This window comes from Culex pipiens, chromosome 3, assembly GCF_016801865.2.
Source record: "Culex pipiens pallens isolate TS chromosome 3, TS_CPP_V2, whole genome shotgun sequence".
Lineage (NCBI taxonomy): Eukaryota > Metazoa > Arthropoda > Insecta > Diptera > Culicidae > Culex > Culex pipiens.
In genome coordinates, this window is record NC_068939.1 from 138,108,197 (window position 1) to 138,124,345 (window position 16,149).

At 40.5% G+C, this 16,149-nt stretch overlaps 1 long non-coding RNA gene across 1 annotated transcript; it reads right to left on the reverse strand.

Annotated features, from left to right (window-relative positions):
* Nucleotides 1–11,834: 11,834 nt before the first annotated feature.
* Nucleotides 11,835–15,504, reverse strand: LOC128093525 (uncharacterized). Its single transcript, XR_008212564.1, has 2 exons — nt 15,133–15,504; nt 11,835–15,079 (listed from the first exon to the last, which is right to left on the reverse strand). It is a non-coding gene; the product is annotated as an uncharacterized LOC128093525 (long non-coding RNA).
* Between the last annotated feature and the right edge of the window lie 645 nt (nt 15,505–16,149).

Sequence of the window (16,149 nt, forward strand, 5' to 3'; positions counted from 1 at the left end):
TTTGTTTTCGCGGAAGAAGCAAAGGATACCAGTTGTGAGGAAAAACAGGTCACTGTTTTTCCAACTCAAAAGATGCCCCTAGATGCTACGATTAATCCTTTGAGCTGTGTCCTTGCTGCTCGCGTTTGTCCGAGATGAAAATCTACTCCCGGAATTCGCTGAGCTGGAACAACAATGTTTTGCTCAATAAAACATGTAACGAGTCGTTTCCACGTAACTCAAAAGCATTTACAGGAAAAACGAATAGTTTATTCTCCGAACTCTAACAAAGTGTTCCGCTTCATAACACTTATTAGAATACCTCTGTAAGTCGTCGTCTCAACTTTGAAATGAGCTCCCAGGAAAGCTCAACACGTGCCATTCTAATATGAACCTCTGCTCCGATACAGCATTGGCAAGCCAATTCGAGCAGCAAGAAAACTACATCCATATCACGTACTCCAAAGACGGTTGAAAGGCAACAAGCCATTAGTGCAACCATATTCAGGAACCGTATACAGAAAAGCTCCTTCTCCCACTAGAAAAGCAGCAGCATAGAAATGGCAGAGTCGCTTTCAAGTGTGTACAACTGTAAAGTTGGCGTCATTTGCGCTCAAAAGGTGCACCCTCTTCTCCGCCGCCCCCCCCTCTACATACCTTCCGATAATGAAATTCAACCACCCCGGTGCTTCACGTGGGTGTGAGATTTCTCTGAATGAATGTACGAACTCTACACAACAAGAAAGTCCCTGGAAAGTAATTTCAATTCAATTTAGCATAATCCCGTATAGGATGACCGGTACTTGTTCCGGTTCGGATGCCGTGTTGCTGAACACTCGAACGAAAGATCGCCGTCAAAAAATGTCAAGATAGTGGAAGCATCATATTTATCATGGTGGTGTTGGTTAGTGCGTCCATCCCGGGAATTCCCGGGACAAAATTCCCGGGATTTTTCCAAAGCCGGGAATTCCCGAATCCCGGGAATTTTTATAATTTGTCCCGGGAATACCCGGAATTGAAAAAAAAACAGATTTTGGTTTGGAAATTCAGATTTGGTTGTTGAAATGGATAAACAGTTGAATACATAGTAATCGATAAGAATTTTAAAGCATTAAAATTTGTATTCGGCATATACCAGCATTAATTTGGCCTATTATTGAAAATTGTTAAAATTTTATTTTACAGATCCGCAAAATGCCTATCGCTTTAAATATTTTCTATTAGTTTTATATATTTTTAAAAGACTGGGAATTATAACTACGAAATTTAATGAATTTAAATTAAAAAAAAAATCATAATGAATTATTTTTCATTAAACACCGGCAATTAAGGACTAATGTTAGGAATTGAGACAGCTAATTAAACCAATCTTTTGCATTGTGTTTTGAATGGCTTCGGTTAAAGCAGAAACAGAACAAAACAATTATTCAGACCACCCAGAACTTTAGTCAACCTATTCAGACTGTAGTAAATTTGTAAAATTTATTTTATATGAAACATGAAATTCAAAAAGTTTTACAATGACTGGTATCATTTTATTTGTTGTCGCTTCTTGTTTTTTCAAAAGACATTTTCAAGCTGTTGAAATCATGTCATATAAAAAAATATAAAAGAAATATATTTAAAAAAGACTTATTTAATTTGAATCACATTGGAATAAAAAAAATGAAAATCCAAAGCACGACGAAGAACAAAAAAATATTTTTTTAAGCTATTTAAAAACTGTTGTCCTTGTTAAGATTGAAGTGTAGATTATTATTATCAAGCCAATTGTATGATTTTAAGCTTTTAAAACATAACAAATATTATGAAAACATAGATTTTGTGACTGTTTCAAAAATTTCCCGGGATCCCGGGAATTCCCGGTATTTCAAAAATATTTTTCCCGTTTCCCGGGAAAATTGGACGCCCTAGTGTTGGTCACGCTTCCGCCTCGTTAGCAGTAGATCGAGGTTCAAATCCCGGCTCGGACCAACACAACTGGTGATCTTTTCTTTTCCCTTCTGGATTCGATTGCTTAGTAAAGCGAAGGAAGTGTATCACTTCATGCTCGACCCTATCACGACACCTTATATAGAGGCGACCTATGGTATGTTTAACATTAACCTCAACATGTTAACACTAAGTTAAGAATTAGCCACTGAATCCACTTTGGAAATGCGGCCCCGATACTTTTCATGGGTCTGGGAAAAAAATTACTTTAGCTTACTAAAGGAGACCAACGACATACGATTTTTCAGTTTGGGGACGATTATATTTTACGCCGTGACGTCATTTGACAGCTCGCGGGCACTGTTTAGATGGTCTTCGTCGATTTTCGACGAATTTCCCCGAACAAGATCGACGGCGATCTTGTTCTGAGTACTGCCTACAAGCTCTCACAAGAGAAAAAATAAGATCAGCGAGATCAGAGTTACGAAAACTACACAGAATAAAAAACAATTCAGTTTCAAAATGTTTGCTGTTCATGAATTTGAGAGCCACGAAAAAACATATTCATGTAGGACGATCGAGGCACCCCTCGGTTCTGAACCCGAGGTCTAGAGAGAAAATTTTGTGCTGCTCTCGGCAGTTAGCACTCGACCGCGTACCGACGTAGAAGTGGAATAAACCGCAGTTAATCGAACAAATAAATCTACGTTTTCTATTTTCCATTAATTCTAAACTCTTCCCTTTTCTACATGGGGGTTCGTCCGGGAAGCGAGTTAATGTGAAAATTACGCGAAGTGCGCGAAATCGTTACAAAATTCGCGAAAAAAGACTCTAAAAAGTGACGCCAGCCGAACGACAAGATGGCGACCGTCGAGGAGTTGTGTGAAAATTTCACCAAGATTGGCCTTGTGCGCGAGTGCGAAAGACTAGGCTTGCCGACGAACGGCAGCAAGAACGAGATGGCGCAACGAATCATCGATCATCAAGCGGCTGCAAACGGAGAGGACGACGATGATGACGGCAGCCAACGCGACGACGATGATGGTTCGGTCCACGACGAAAACGAGAGCGACGCTGATGAGAACGACGACTCACACGCCGACAGTGACGACGCCACCGTGAGAGGAAACGACGCGAACGATGAAAGAGAGGCACGACGAAACACACACCAACGACCGCAGGTGTATTCGTTTCGCGACATGGAAGAGAGCATCGAAAGTTTCGGTGCCGAAGACGGCGAAGATGTGAAAGTGTGGTTGCAGCAGCTCGAAACAGTCGCGGAGTCGGCTCGTTGGACTGGCGAGCATAAAATGATTATGCTTCGCAAGAAATTGACCGGCACGGCGCGTCGGTTTGTGTTCTCTCTTCGGGACGTCAGCAGCTACGCGAAGTTGAAAAAGGTGCTCATCGATGAGTTTGCTCCGTTCGTGCGGGCGAGCGACGTCCACCGCACACTGGGAAATCGGAAGAAGAAGCCGACGGAGACGACGCGAGACTACATCTACGAGATGCAGAGAATCGCGCTGGCCATTGACCTCGATGAGCCAAGCCTGTGTGAGTACATCGTGGATGGAATCACCGACGACGAGTTTCACCGCTCCCTGCTGTACGAGGCACAAACCATCCGCCACCTGAAGGAGAAGCTGCTGAACTACGAGAAGGTGACGAAGAACTCCCGCAAGAAGACGAAGCCGGACGAAAAGAGAGAGAAGCCGCGCACGGAGAACAAAGCAAGCGCCAAAAGTGACCCGAAGAAGCACTGCTTCAACTGCGGCGACGCCTCGCACGTCGCATCAGAGTGCCCACAGAAGAGCGACGGACCGAAATGCTTCAACTGCAACGCTTTTGGTCATCTGTCGAAGGATTGCCCGAAGAATAAGACGAAGCAGAAGGAGAAAAAAGTGAACGTGGTGGAGAAAGTGAACGGCGACAAACCGGGCGTTTTGCTGAACCTGTTCGGGCGCGAGTTTTCGGCAATCGTCGACACGGGAGCAGAAATTTCGTTGATTCGGAAGGATCTGTGGACGGATCTCGCGGAGAACGGCGTCCAGATGAGAAAGTCGACGATGAAAGTGCGCGGATTCGGCGGTGACGTTCGTGTTGTGTGTGGTGAGGTTGCTCTCACAGCAACGATCGGTGAGGAAGAGTTCCCGATTCGCTTTTACGTCGTGCCAAACGAAGCGATAGACATGCAGGTGTTGATCGGCATGGACTTTCTCAGCGGTGTTGATTATTCGATCAGTCCGGGAAAAGTGCGTATGAAGAAGTATCGGTCCAGCGACGCTGAACCGGCCGACGTCGACGCGAAGTGGATTCGTCGCGTTGCGGAGTACGTCGCGGAAGACGAGGTGACGGTACCGTACCAATACCGCGACGAAGTGCTAGAACTCATTGAGAACTACACGCCGGAGAAGCCAGTGGTTGCCGCGAATCAGCTGACGATAACGTTGTCGGACAACGACGTTGTTTGTGAAAACCCGCGACGTCTGGCCCAGCTGGAGAAGGAAGTTGTGAAGAAGCAGATCAGTGAGTGGCTCGATGAGGGGATCATCCAGCAGTCAGAAAGTGAATACGCGAGTCCAGTCGTAGTGGTTCCGAAGAAGGACGGATCGTACCGTGTGTGTGTTGATTACCGGGAGATCAACAAGAAAGTAGTGCGCGATAAGTTCCCGATACCGAACGTGGAAGAGCAGATCGACCAACTGTCCGAAGCCCGCGTGTACACAACGCTGGACCTGAAGAACTCGTACTTTCACGTGCCTGTCGAAGAGAAAAGCCGGAAGTACACAGCGTTTGTGACAAGTTGCGGGCAGTACGAGTTTTTGCGTGCGCCGTTCGGGTTGTGCACCAGTGGAAGTGGATTTGGACGATTCATAAGTGCAGTGTTGAAAGAGTTCATCCACGACGGAAGTGTGATGGCGTTTGTGGACGACATCATAATTCCAACGGGATCCGAGGAAGATGGACTAAAAGTGCTAAAACGAGTGCTCGAAGTGGCTGCGAAGGCAGGGCTGCTGTTCAACTGGAAGAAGTGTGTGTTCCTGCAACGTCGTGTGGAGTACCTCGGCTACACGATCTACGACGGCCGAGTGGAACCAGCACCAGCGAAGATCGAGAAGCTAAAGCAGTTCCCGCAGCCGACGACGGCGAAGCAGTTGCAGCGATTCTACGGGCTGGCCAGCTACTTCCGAAAGTTCGTTCCGTCGTTCGCTGGCATTGCCCGCCCCCTGTCGGATCTCCTGAAGAAGGATAAGTTTGCCCAGTTCGACGACGCCGCGGTTTACTCGTTCAACCGCATCAAAGAGATCCTGGCAAGCTACCCAGTGTTGAGGATCTTCCGACCGGACGGTGACGTGGAGGTGCACACAGACGCCAGCAAGACGGCCCTCGCTGGTATCCTGATGCAACGCGCAGAAGACGATGGCAAGTTCCACCCGTGCTATTACTTCAGCCGACTGACGAGTGGTGCGGAGAAGAATTACCATTCGTTCGAGTTGGAGGCGTTGGCTGTTGTCGAGTCGGTTAAGAAGTTCCGTTGTTACTTGCTCGGCCGGCCATTCAAGATCATCACCGACTGTATGGCGTTCAAGGATGCGGTGAAAAAGAAGAAGCTCAACACACGGATCGCCAAGTACGTCGTTGCCCTGTCTGAGTTCCGGTACCTGATCGATCACCGCCCTGGAGAAAAGCTGCCACACGTTGATGCGCTGTCGAGAGCGGATGTTTTGGTTGTGTCTGCACCCATCGTCGCCAAAATCCGTGCAGCACAACAAGAGGATGACCGAGGCAAAGCTCTCCTGGCAGCGTTGCAGCAGAGCGATTCCGTCGACGGGTTCACCACGAGCAACGGTATTCTCTACGAAGGCGAGGCTGAATCGCGACGACTGTACGTGCCCGAGTCGATGGAAACGGAGATCATCCGGTCTGCTCACGAGCAAGGCCATTTCGGAGTCCGGAAGACGAAGGAGCGGATCAAGGCGGACTACTACATCTCTGGCTTGGAGGACAAGATTAAACGCTGCATCGCCACGTGTGTTCCCTGCATTGTCGGCGAGAAGAAACGAGGAAAGCCGGAAGGTGAGCTGTGTCCGATCCCGAAAGGAGACGTTCCGCTGGATACGCTGCACGTGGACCATCTAGGACCGATGCCCTCAACGAGGAAGTCGTACGGGTACATCCTAACAGTCATCGACGCTTTCACAAAGTTTGTTTGGCTGTTCGCGACGAAGTCAACCACCGCAGAGGAGGCCGTGAAGAAGTTACGGGTGATCACAGACACGTTCGGAAACCCACGACGGATCATCTGTGATCGGGGAGCAGCATTCACGTCGGGATACTTCGCCAAGTTCTGCGACGAAGAAGGCATCGAGCTACACACGATAGTCACGGGGGTTCCTCGTGGCAACGGGCAAGTCGAACGAGTGCATCGCGTCATTATACCGATGATCACCAAGTCGCCGTGGACAACCCGGAGGAATGGTTCAAGCACGTCGCCGTGGTCCAAAAGTGTTTGAACAACAGCTGGCAGCGCGCGATCAACATGACCCCGTTCGAACTGTTGACCGGTGTTAAGATGCGAACCAAAGAAGACGCCGTGCTCCACGAGTTGCTGCTGAAGGAGGTCCAAGACAGTTTCACCGACGACCGGAACGAACTGCGAATGGCGGCGCAGGAGAGTATCCAGAAGATGCAGGAGGAGAACCGGAAGTACTACAACCTACGCCGGAAGCCGTACGTGGAATACAAGGTCGGCGATATGGTGGCTATCCCCAAGACACAGTTTGGAGTTGGCCAGAAGGTGAAGCCGCGATTCTTTGGACCGTACGAGATCACCGGTGTTCTGCCGAACAACCGGTACGAGGTCAGGAAGCTGGACGACGAAGCTGAAGGGCCGAAGAAGACGTCGACTGCAGGCGACCAGATCAAACCGTGGACACTTCCGGGCCGGAAGTGATGTCAGGAAAGGCCGTGTAGGACGATCGAGGCACCCCTCGGTTCCGAACCCGAGGTCTAGAGAGAAATTTTTGTGCTGCTCTCGGCAGTTAGCACTCGACCGCGTACCGACGTAGAAGTGGAATAAACCGCAGTTAATCGAACAAATAAATCTACGTTTTCTATTTTCCATTAATTCTAAACTCTTCCCTTTTCTACATTCATGAGTATGGTGGTTCTCAAATTCATGAACACAATAGAGGAAAAAATCGTGACGTCAGAAATGAACTCAAATCACTCAAAGTTCATTTTATGAGTGACTTTAACAGTTTGGCCTAGTTTGACAGCTTCATTGTCCCCAGTTTTCTGTGGGAGAGAAAAGGAGACGCATACTTTATGAAAATCATACCTACCTGTTGAAATTCCTAGCCTCAAAATTTTGTCGCGAGTTGCTTTTCTCTTCTATAGAGGAGAAAGCTGAGTTCTCGCGAGTTGATTTCCTCCTCTTATAACCGTTTCGCGATTTGTCTTTTGCCATGTAGGCTAACTTAAGCATATTTTTAGATTTTTCAAAGCAGAGTCGAGTTGGATGGTGGGGCAGTGCGCACGCCTTGCAGGTTTATTCGTATTTCGAGTGTCATTTTTTCAGTGATTGGTGTTTTTTTGTGCGTTAATTAATGTTACATTAATTGTTTTGTGATTTTAAAAGCCCTTCCTATATCACCGTTGATCAGAAGGTACGGCGTCGGGTAAATTTAGCAATTATTTTTCAAATAATGTGTTAAATTTTCACGGTGAAAAATTCATTTTACCGAAAGACACGCTGACATTTAGGATAGACCAGTGAGACCTCGCGGTTACTCTGCAACGTGTTTTTCGGAGCCTTTTATTTGATATTTTATTTCTTCTTCTTTTATCATCGTTGATTGGAAGGCACGCCAAAGGTTTAGTTCGTTTAAGTTATTGTTTTAATTTCATTTTAATCGGTTACGTGGTGTCCTGTTTTCTTTTTGTTTATATTCGTTGGTCGCAAAAATTTATTCCAACCGGCAGTTTTAGTATTAACTCATCAAACTATCGATTTTATGAAGAGTAAAGCGTCTTTTATTTACTATTTTTGAAATTTGCTCGCGTTATCTAAATTTTACAAACAGTTAAATATGCTGATAAGTCCAGCCCATAACACTACTGCTCGGTTGGCAAGCGTTCGATTAAAAAACTTTTTAAATAATCAATTATTTATCTTTCCGCAGCCGGCTGCCTCAGATTTTAAATTTTCAACCGATAAACAAAATGCTCATGATCACATCACTGCCACTCGTGAATCCTGACCTCATACCCATCTATCATTCCCATCCACTTCCCCGTGGCCCTACCACTGGTCGTGGCCGGCGCCGATATTGATCAGCATGATAGGGACCTTTGAGAAGTTGCAAAGCGAGGAAAGATAGCACCCACTCATCTTCCACGGCTCGTGGATGTAACTTCTTGAGGTCCTGGTCAATAACGGAGTAGCAGTAGCTTTCAAAGCACTATAACGGTTTTTAGTTTGCCAAAGTTTACTTCTCATTAATCATCATTTTGAAATCGGTCACTGGAATTATTGTTTTGAAATTTAAAGGCAAATTTTGTACAATTTTAAAAGTAAAGCTTTCAAAAAACCATGTTTTTTTTTTTCAAAAAACGCAAAGCAGTTGATATATTTTATTTAAGTCTATTTTTTTTAGCGATGCGCAAATCGCAGATAATTTCGTAAAAAAATAGTTGTGATTGAAGTTTTTTTTAATTGAATTTGGTTTAAATTACAAAAGTATGTTGGACGATAATTTGATAAATGAAATTGTGCCTAAATTTTTTGAAATATTAATATTTTCGTTTTGCTGAAAACCGTTACAACAAACACAATTTGATATCCCTTATTTTATTGATTGTACATTTGGTAAATATTTTATTTGAATGTGCTTTGTTTTGGAGATATTTTTTATGAAAAATTACTAGGCCTAGGTATTAATCACATTTAAAAAAAAACCCGATTTAATCCCACCTGGGGTGAGAAAGAGCCTTTCTTACTAAAGAATATAACAATGGTAGAACTTCTTTCAATTAATAACATCGACTTTGTTTATTTATAACGTCAGCACAAAAGAAAGTCTTATGATGAAAGCAAAGTATTATGATGATATTATGAGTATTATGAATGATATGATTTCCAAAAGAAATAAAAAACGCAATTTCCACCAAAAAAATATTTTTAATCGAACAATATGTTTGTACGTTTGTAATCAAACAAGCGTTTATAACAAACGCGATCATAGCAAGCTTCCCAACAACGCACACCGCGGTTTTGGTTTTCTAGTTTCGGTACGAGCCCTTTTGTGTGACTGTGTTGGTGTTTTGGTTCATCGTACCAGCGCACAAGACTAGCAAAACCGAGGTACAACTGAACCGCGTGAGCCGCACGGTGCATGGAAGATAGAGATAGCTATTTTTAACAACCGCACCACTACACACTCAATCGCAGGAACCTTAGGAAGAAAGCCATTGGAGTCGCCAGCATTGAACACTTTGAAAACGATATAAACGATGAAAAGCTTAGAAAGCTCCTATTGAAATCCAATGAACCCTGTTAAATAAACTTACGAAATCACAAAAAAATGAAGTCTACATTTAGGCGATTTTAGGAGCGCACGGGAAACAAAATGATTGTAGCCGGATGAATGTCCTATGTCACAAAGGTTTTTACATAAACATTGGACAGTTATGCAAAAACGGACAGGGCAAAAGAAACCGAAAAGCTACGATATCTTACATATTGAAGGAAACATCGGTAGACAAGCTACTACAAAATGAGTATAAGTCGAGCCAGCAAATATATGCGCCAGCATTCTCGCGCCAGTATTCGAAGCTCAACTTGACAACTTGGCGACGAAGCGTCGAAAATCGATGCAGTGTGATTTTTTGACGATTTTTCCGAATAAAATTCATGCTGAATCGACATATTTACGAAGATGGAAATGACGTCCTGGCTTAAAGTAAAACCTATACCTTTCTTTAGTAAGAAAGGCAAAACGATTTCGAAACAACTCAAGCGCTAAATATACCTTTTTGGTCCGAATATTTTAGTTTGGCCGAGTTATTAGAGTGCAAATAAGTTCATCGATTATTTTGCCTCCATTTAAAACCACACGAAAAGGGGTGCTTGAAATTGAAAAAGTTCACTAAGCTGGTTTCAACGAATAAGAGAACCAGCCAAAAATTCCACCCCTCTCTTTGTTTAATTTCTTGATTCAGAAAGATTTTTTCAAGCACTGTTTCAGCTGAGGCGAGGTGAGTTTTTATGTTTTATTTTTCATCCCTCTAACTTCACAAGCCAAAAGAAGCAGTTATAAATTGGAGAAAAAGGCCCAGCTGATGTTCAGTCAAAATGTAAATGAGCATTGTTGACATATTACACGTTGTAACACTAAAAGTCAATGAAAAAAGATCCTTTGTCTGGTTCACCTTTAACCACAATTTATTGCAGAAAGGGGTAAAGCCATAGGTTGGAAAACAATTTGCTGCACAAGCAATCAATTTGAATTTAAAACGTCACGTGCTCCGTTCAGCGTGAAACAACAAACACAAACACGAACGGCTGCTGATCTCTCACCTGACGGGAAGCCATTTTCCCGCTCGCAATAACGTTCGATTCGCGTGCCGAGGAAGATTGCTCATTTCTCAACGCCAGTCAAACAAATAAAGGTGTGTGCGTGCATCGTACACGTGTGGTGCGCAGCAAAGAAGCTTTCAAGAAGCTCGGTGTAATTCACCTAATGGAAAGATATTTTTAAAACAATGATTATGATTAGGGTTAGTGAAATTTAACGATTTCGCGGACAGCGTGAAATCCGCGAAATTTGGCTTTTTTCGCGAAATCCCGTGAAATATTATGTTTGTGTGAGAATAACGATTTTTCCCAAAATAATTTATCAAACTCAAATAGGAATAAAAATAATTATATGAACTGCTGTAGAATTAAGCGAGTGAATGCCCTGGTTTAATTAATAATATAGGGTTAGTGATTTTTCACGATTTCGTGGACGGCGTGAAATTCTTAAATTTTCTAAATGTACTCAAATATATTTTTTTAAATAACAACTTAATTAATATTTCATCCATAAAGACTACTTGATAAAATTTTATTAGTTTACAATTAAAAAGCTTGAATATATGTTTATCAAGTTGATATGAGCCATTTGAAGAAATGTTCAGAATTTTTAGTTTTTTTCAGAAACTAACTAAATTTAGTTATATTTTCATTCGCTTTAATGAAAATTATACTGCTTTTTTTTTTGAAAGGTATAATTTCGAAAAGATTAAAAGAATCAAACTTTGTTTTTCTTTGAAATCACGTATTAAAACATTTCAACTTTTCTGAGTGCTGTTTAAGTTTAACGATATTTGTTTATTTGAGTGGATGATTCCCGTGAATATTAAAAATACTACTTTTTTGTTATTTTTTCTTATTCAGAATAGGAATTACGATTTTGTTATAAAATATATCATTTTTGCAAATTAATTTCAAAGTTAGTTTTTGAAAAGTGAGCTAAAAACCTTAAAAATATGTATAATGGGCTAAATGTCGCAGAAAATTCAATTTATTTTACTCATTTTGGCTGGACAAGATTGTTAAATCTTGCTTTGATATGAAGTTCAATAAAATATAAAATGATGTAACAGAAACAAGAAAGCGAAAACGAATACTTAAAAAAGCAGTTAAGTAAGTGAGTATACACTAGGGTGCCCAGAATAAGGAACTTTTTCTCAAAACCTCGCTCCACAAGCTGAATATTGTTCCTTGACCTATTTTAGGACTCTGGGCCAAATATGAGCAAAATCGGTCATCATTTACCAATTGATACTCGAAGGTGAAGTTTGTATGGTGAACGGCCCGAGCGGTTTAGGCTTTCAGGATTTTTGTGATATTTACTTGTAGAGTCAAAACAGATCAGTAAACATCACTTATCTGTATATTACACTTTTTGAAGATTACATTTTTTTGCGGTAACACTTTCAACTTCTACACGCACGATCACATCACTCAACTTTTTGTTGCTGATTTCGTTAAGACTTTCGTCGAGCCAATTCTCTACGTCGAAGCCAGACTTGTCCTCCAGACCTCTTCGCCGAGCCATGCCAGACCCCGAACTCCTAAGTCCCGGGTGGACTCTTCACGGCGGCTAAGTCCCGGCGGACTCTTCACGGCGGCTAAGTCCCGGCGGACTGCGGCCTCCACCGCTAAGTCCGGCTGGACTGGGGCCTCTGCTACTGGTGGCTGCTGGCGGGTCCGGCTGGTCTGAGGCTTCTTCTGGAACTGGAACTGGACTGGAGTGGAGCTGGCTGGAACTGACTGGAACTAATTCTGGAACTAACTGGCCTCCTCAAGAATTTTGGGGTTTTTATAGTCAGTCCCCGAAAACTCTACTAAATTTTGTTCTACTAAAAGTGGTCCGTTTCGATGAGAAGCATCGATGAACCTCATGAATTAAATTGTGCAGACCTCTGCAATTCTTCATGACTTTCCGTATGGTGTAGTGAGTACACCTCAAAATCGGAAGTCATGGGTTCGAACCATTGTCGTGAAACTTTAAATTATGTTATTGGAATATCAAAATTATGTTCCTCAAATATTCTCAAAAATGTAAGTCAATAATGAGAAGGTCGAATTCTCCATTAAACAAACATGCCAATGAATTTGGTTAAGCCACACCCTCAATTTCCCCTGTGTAATAACATCGCACATTCATAATTGAAAGCTTAACCATTTTTTTGATTGCCTAACAATTGGCGAAATTTAATAAAGGGCTTTTCAAGTGAGGATGACTCATGATCCACACCTGTACATAAGCTTAATTATTTGTCGCGCAACGCGAGTCGACGGGTAAAATTATTTATGCTTGCGTAAGCGCGCATGGTCAGAACTGTGGTGAGGTTCGAAAAATGGACAAATTTAATGATTTAAATTTGAGGTCGCTGCATTCCCCCACACTTACCAGCTAGATGTTTGTATTCTTGAAAAGCATTAAAAACATCTATCGAAAGTTATTTGTAGGTTGGAAGAATATTCCCAAAGTTAATAATTTAAATTGTGAAAATTACTTTGCAAAAAATCATAAAAATATTTAAATGGCTGGCTATAAAAAATTGATTAAAAAAAATTGGTTCGGTTAATCTCCCCCACACTTATCAGCTAGATGATCGTCTGAAAGAAATGATCATCTATGGAAAGAATATTGTCGGGTGTAGTGATCGCGCGGTTTACAATTTGTTCTTCTTGTGCTTTCTTGTAAATTGTTTTATAATTATAATTGCTCTTTTGATTTTTCTACTGTAAAATTATTTTCATTACTCTTTTGATCTTCTGTCCTGTTAAATTACCTGAATTACCGTTTTGAACTTCTCTATTAAAAATATTTTCGTTGAAACTGATTTAAATAAACTTGCATTTGAAATTAATTTCCATTATCAATCCTAAAAAAATCATTGCATTTTTCCCACTGTAAGCAAAATTTGTTGTTGTTGTAGAGCTGTGTTGATCGGCTGGTTGTTATCGTCGTCGTCTTCCATCAAAATCGTCTTTATCGTGAGGCTATTCATTCCACAGTGACTTGGTCAATTGATCAGTTTTCGAGGCTAAGGTGTTGAATTTCGTCGATTAATGCAATTGTCGTTTCCATCATGAATTATGCTTCATAACCCAGCTGTGAGTTGACTATGGTCAGTTTTGAGAGTGCATTGACTTCTCATTTGCTGAGTAATGTGGAATTGATCGTAAATCCAATATTTTTTTCAAAATTGGACTTTTCAAGTTAATTTGCACATTTGACTTTCTCGAATAATTTACATCGGTTGATGTAATTTTTTTTTCAAATGTTTAGAACATGTTGTTTGTCCAAAATTGTCTTTTCGTGTAATTTGCAACTTTGGCTTTTGTAAATTAATGACATCGGATGATGTTATCATTTGTTTATCATGATCTTCTCCTTTTCAATAGTTTCAGACGTGCAGTATGATCTCAACTTGCATTTTTTTGTTCCATAATTGATGTTTCGCATTTCAATCATCTTTACTTCGCTTAATTCCACATTTTGATTTAGTAATTTGTTTTACGTGAATGTTTCGTTACTAAACTTGCGTTTTAATTCGACTTGATCCTCATTGATATGACCTTTTACAACAACATCAACACCGTTACATGTCCAACCTCCCGCATGACTTTGCCACTCCCCATCTTGCCATCACAAACTTCTGCATACGAACGCGTAGAACTTCTCAGCATACGAACGCGTCGATCATCCTTGTGTTTCGTCTCCCGTCTCTGTCATATTTTACTTCAGTTTCTACATTTGTTTCTCCCACAAAAATGTCTTACTTGTTTTCTTCGTATGAACAATATTTATCATTCAATTTATATGCAAAATTGAATTCAAATTTACTTATACAATTTTATACATCTTCTTGATATACTGATACTGAAAAAAAAAATCAGTTCTAATTGACTATTGTTTTTATACTTGAATAAAAAAAATACTCTATAAAGTTTTTCATTGATCTATACATCCTATCATCTTGTCATTGCAATACTGCGCATGTTAGAATATCCTTTCTGTTATATCAACTTTTTATGAAACTTGTCTGTCACTTTGTGTTTTCAAATTTGTCAAATCCATTCAATCAATTTGTTTATTTGAGCAATTCGCAATAAAATGCTGAATCATTATGATTTTTTTTTTTCCCTCTGAATTTTATCAGTTTAAAGGTGTTTTTCCCTTGAAGCATTTTTTTTATCCCTTGAAAATCCCTTGAAGCATTATTTATCCCTTGATTTTCCCTTGAAGCATTATTTATCCATTCCCTTTAATAATCATTTGACTATCCCCGTAAAGTGCAAATGTTTTGAAATGTTTTTAACATATTGAATCCCCCCATGGATTACAACTGTTTTGAAGCTTTATTCGACAAAAAAAACTCTCCCCATAGAGTACAATTGTCTACTTTTTAATCCCTTTGGCGTTGCTTTATCAGTTTATGTATCCCTAGATCGGAACTTTTACCGTCCTTTCCGATTCCCCACGATATACTCACAAATTTTACCTTTCCTTGAGCTGTAGTTCATATTCGTCCTTGTTGAAATTGTTGTCTTCTTGATCGTCTTCCAATGGTTTCCTGTAAATCCTTCGTATTAGCGTATAAAAATCTGAAAATATATTCTTAATCCATTGTTAAGTAAATTATAAAACACAAGTTTACATTCAACATTCATTCTGGTTGGCCTTCCCTTGTCCAATTATTCTCACACACATTCTTACTTGCATACATGTTGTTTTGGAACATTTAATAATCACACCATCTCCATTTGCTTGTCGTTGAAATTTCATTATTGTTCAGTCCGTTTGATTTGTTTTTATTTGTAGTTAAAAATTGCGTAATTGTTTTTCTAAAACCCTGTTAACCCATTTAAGCTCAATTAAGTATATTCCCAAAATTGCAACCCATCAGCTTCTTAATTGTTTTAACGTGTTTCATCACTGCTTCATTATTATGTTTATATTTGATCATAATCGCTTCACGTGTTTTTCAAAAAAAAATGTTTTAACTAAGTACTGGTATTTTTCTTAATCTGTTTCTTTTTTTTTTTTTTAAACCCCATCAATTTAATCATTTATAAAAATATCTTTCATATGCGGGTATTATCTGAACTATCATTTAGTGTTATGTTAATCATTATATTTTCTAAGTCTATTATTATGTACATGTTCAAATTTGTTGCCATTTTTAATAGTGGTCGTTTGATCGCTGTTAAATTTAACGATATCATAAGGGCCTCGCCACTTATTTTGTAACTTTTGACCAATTCCTGTCTGTACCATTTGTACCAAAACTCTATCTCCCCACATTGGTACCCAATCATTTGTCTTTTTGTCATAAATTTCCTTTCTTTTTTCTTTTGACAATATTAAGTTGTTTCTAGCAGTTTCATGAGCATCCTTGAATATATCTTTCATTGAACAAATATAGTCGTCATAATTTAAATCTGAATCATTGATTTTATAAATTGTGCTTGGTATAGTAGCTTTTCTTCCATACAAAAGTTCATAGGGAGAATATCCAGTTGATGAATTTTCTGTAGTGTTGTATTCAAACATAAAATATGGTATTAATTCATCCCAACATTGTGGATCTTTGCCAATAAAATTTCGTAAATAAACTTTCAACTCTCTATTTGATCTCTCTACTAAATTAGCTTGAGGATGATATGCACTTGTA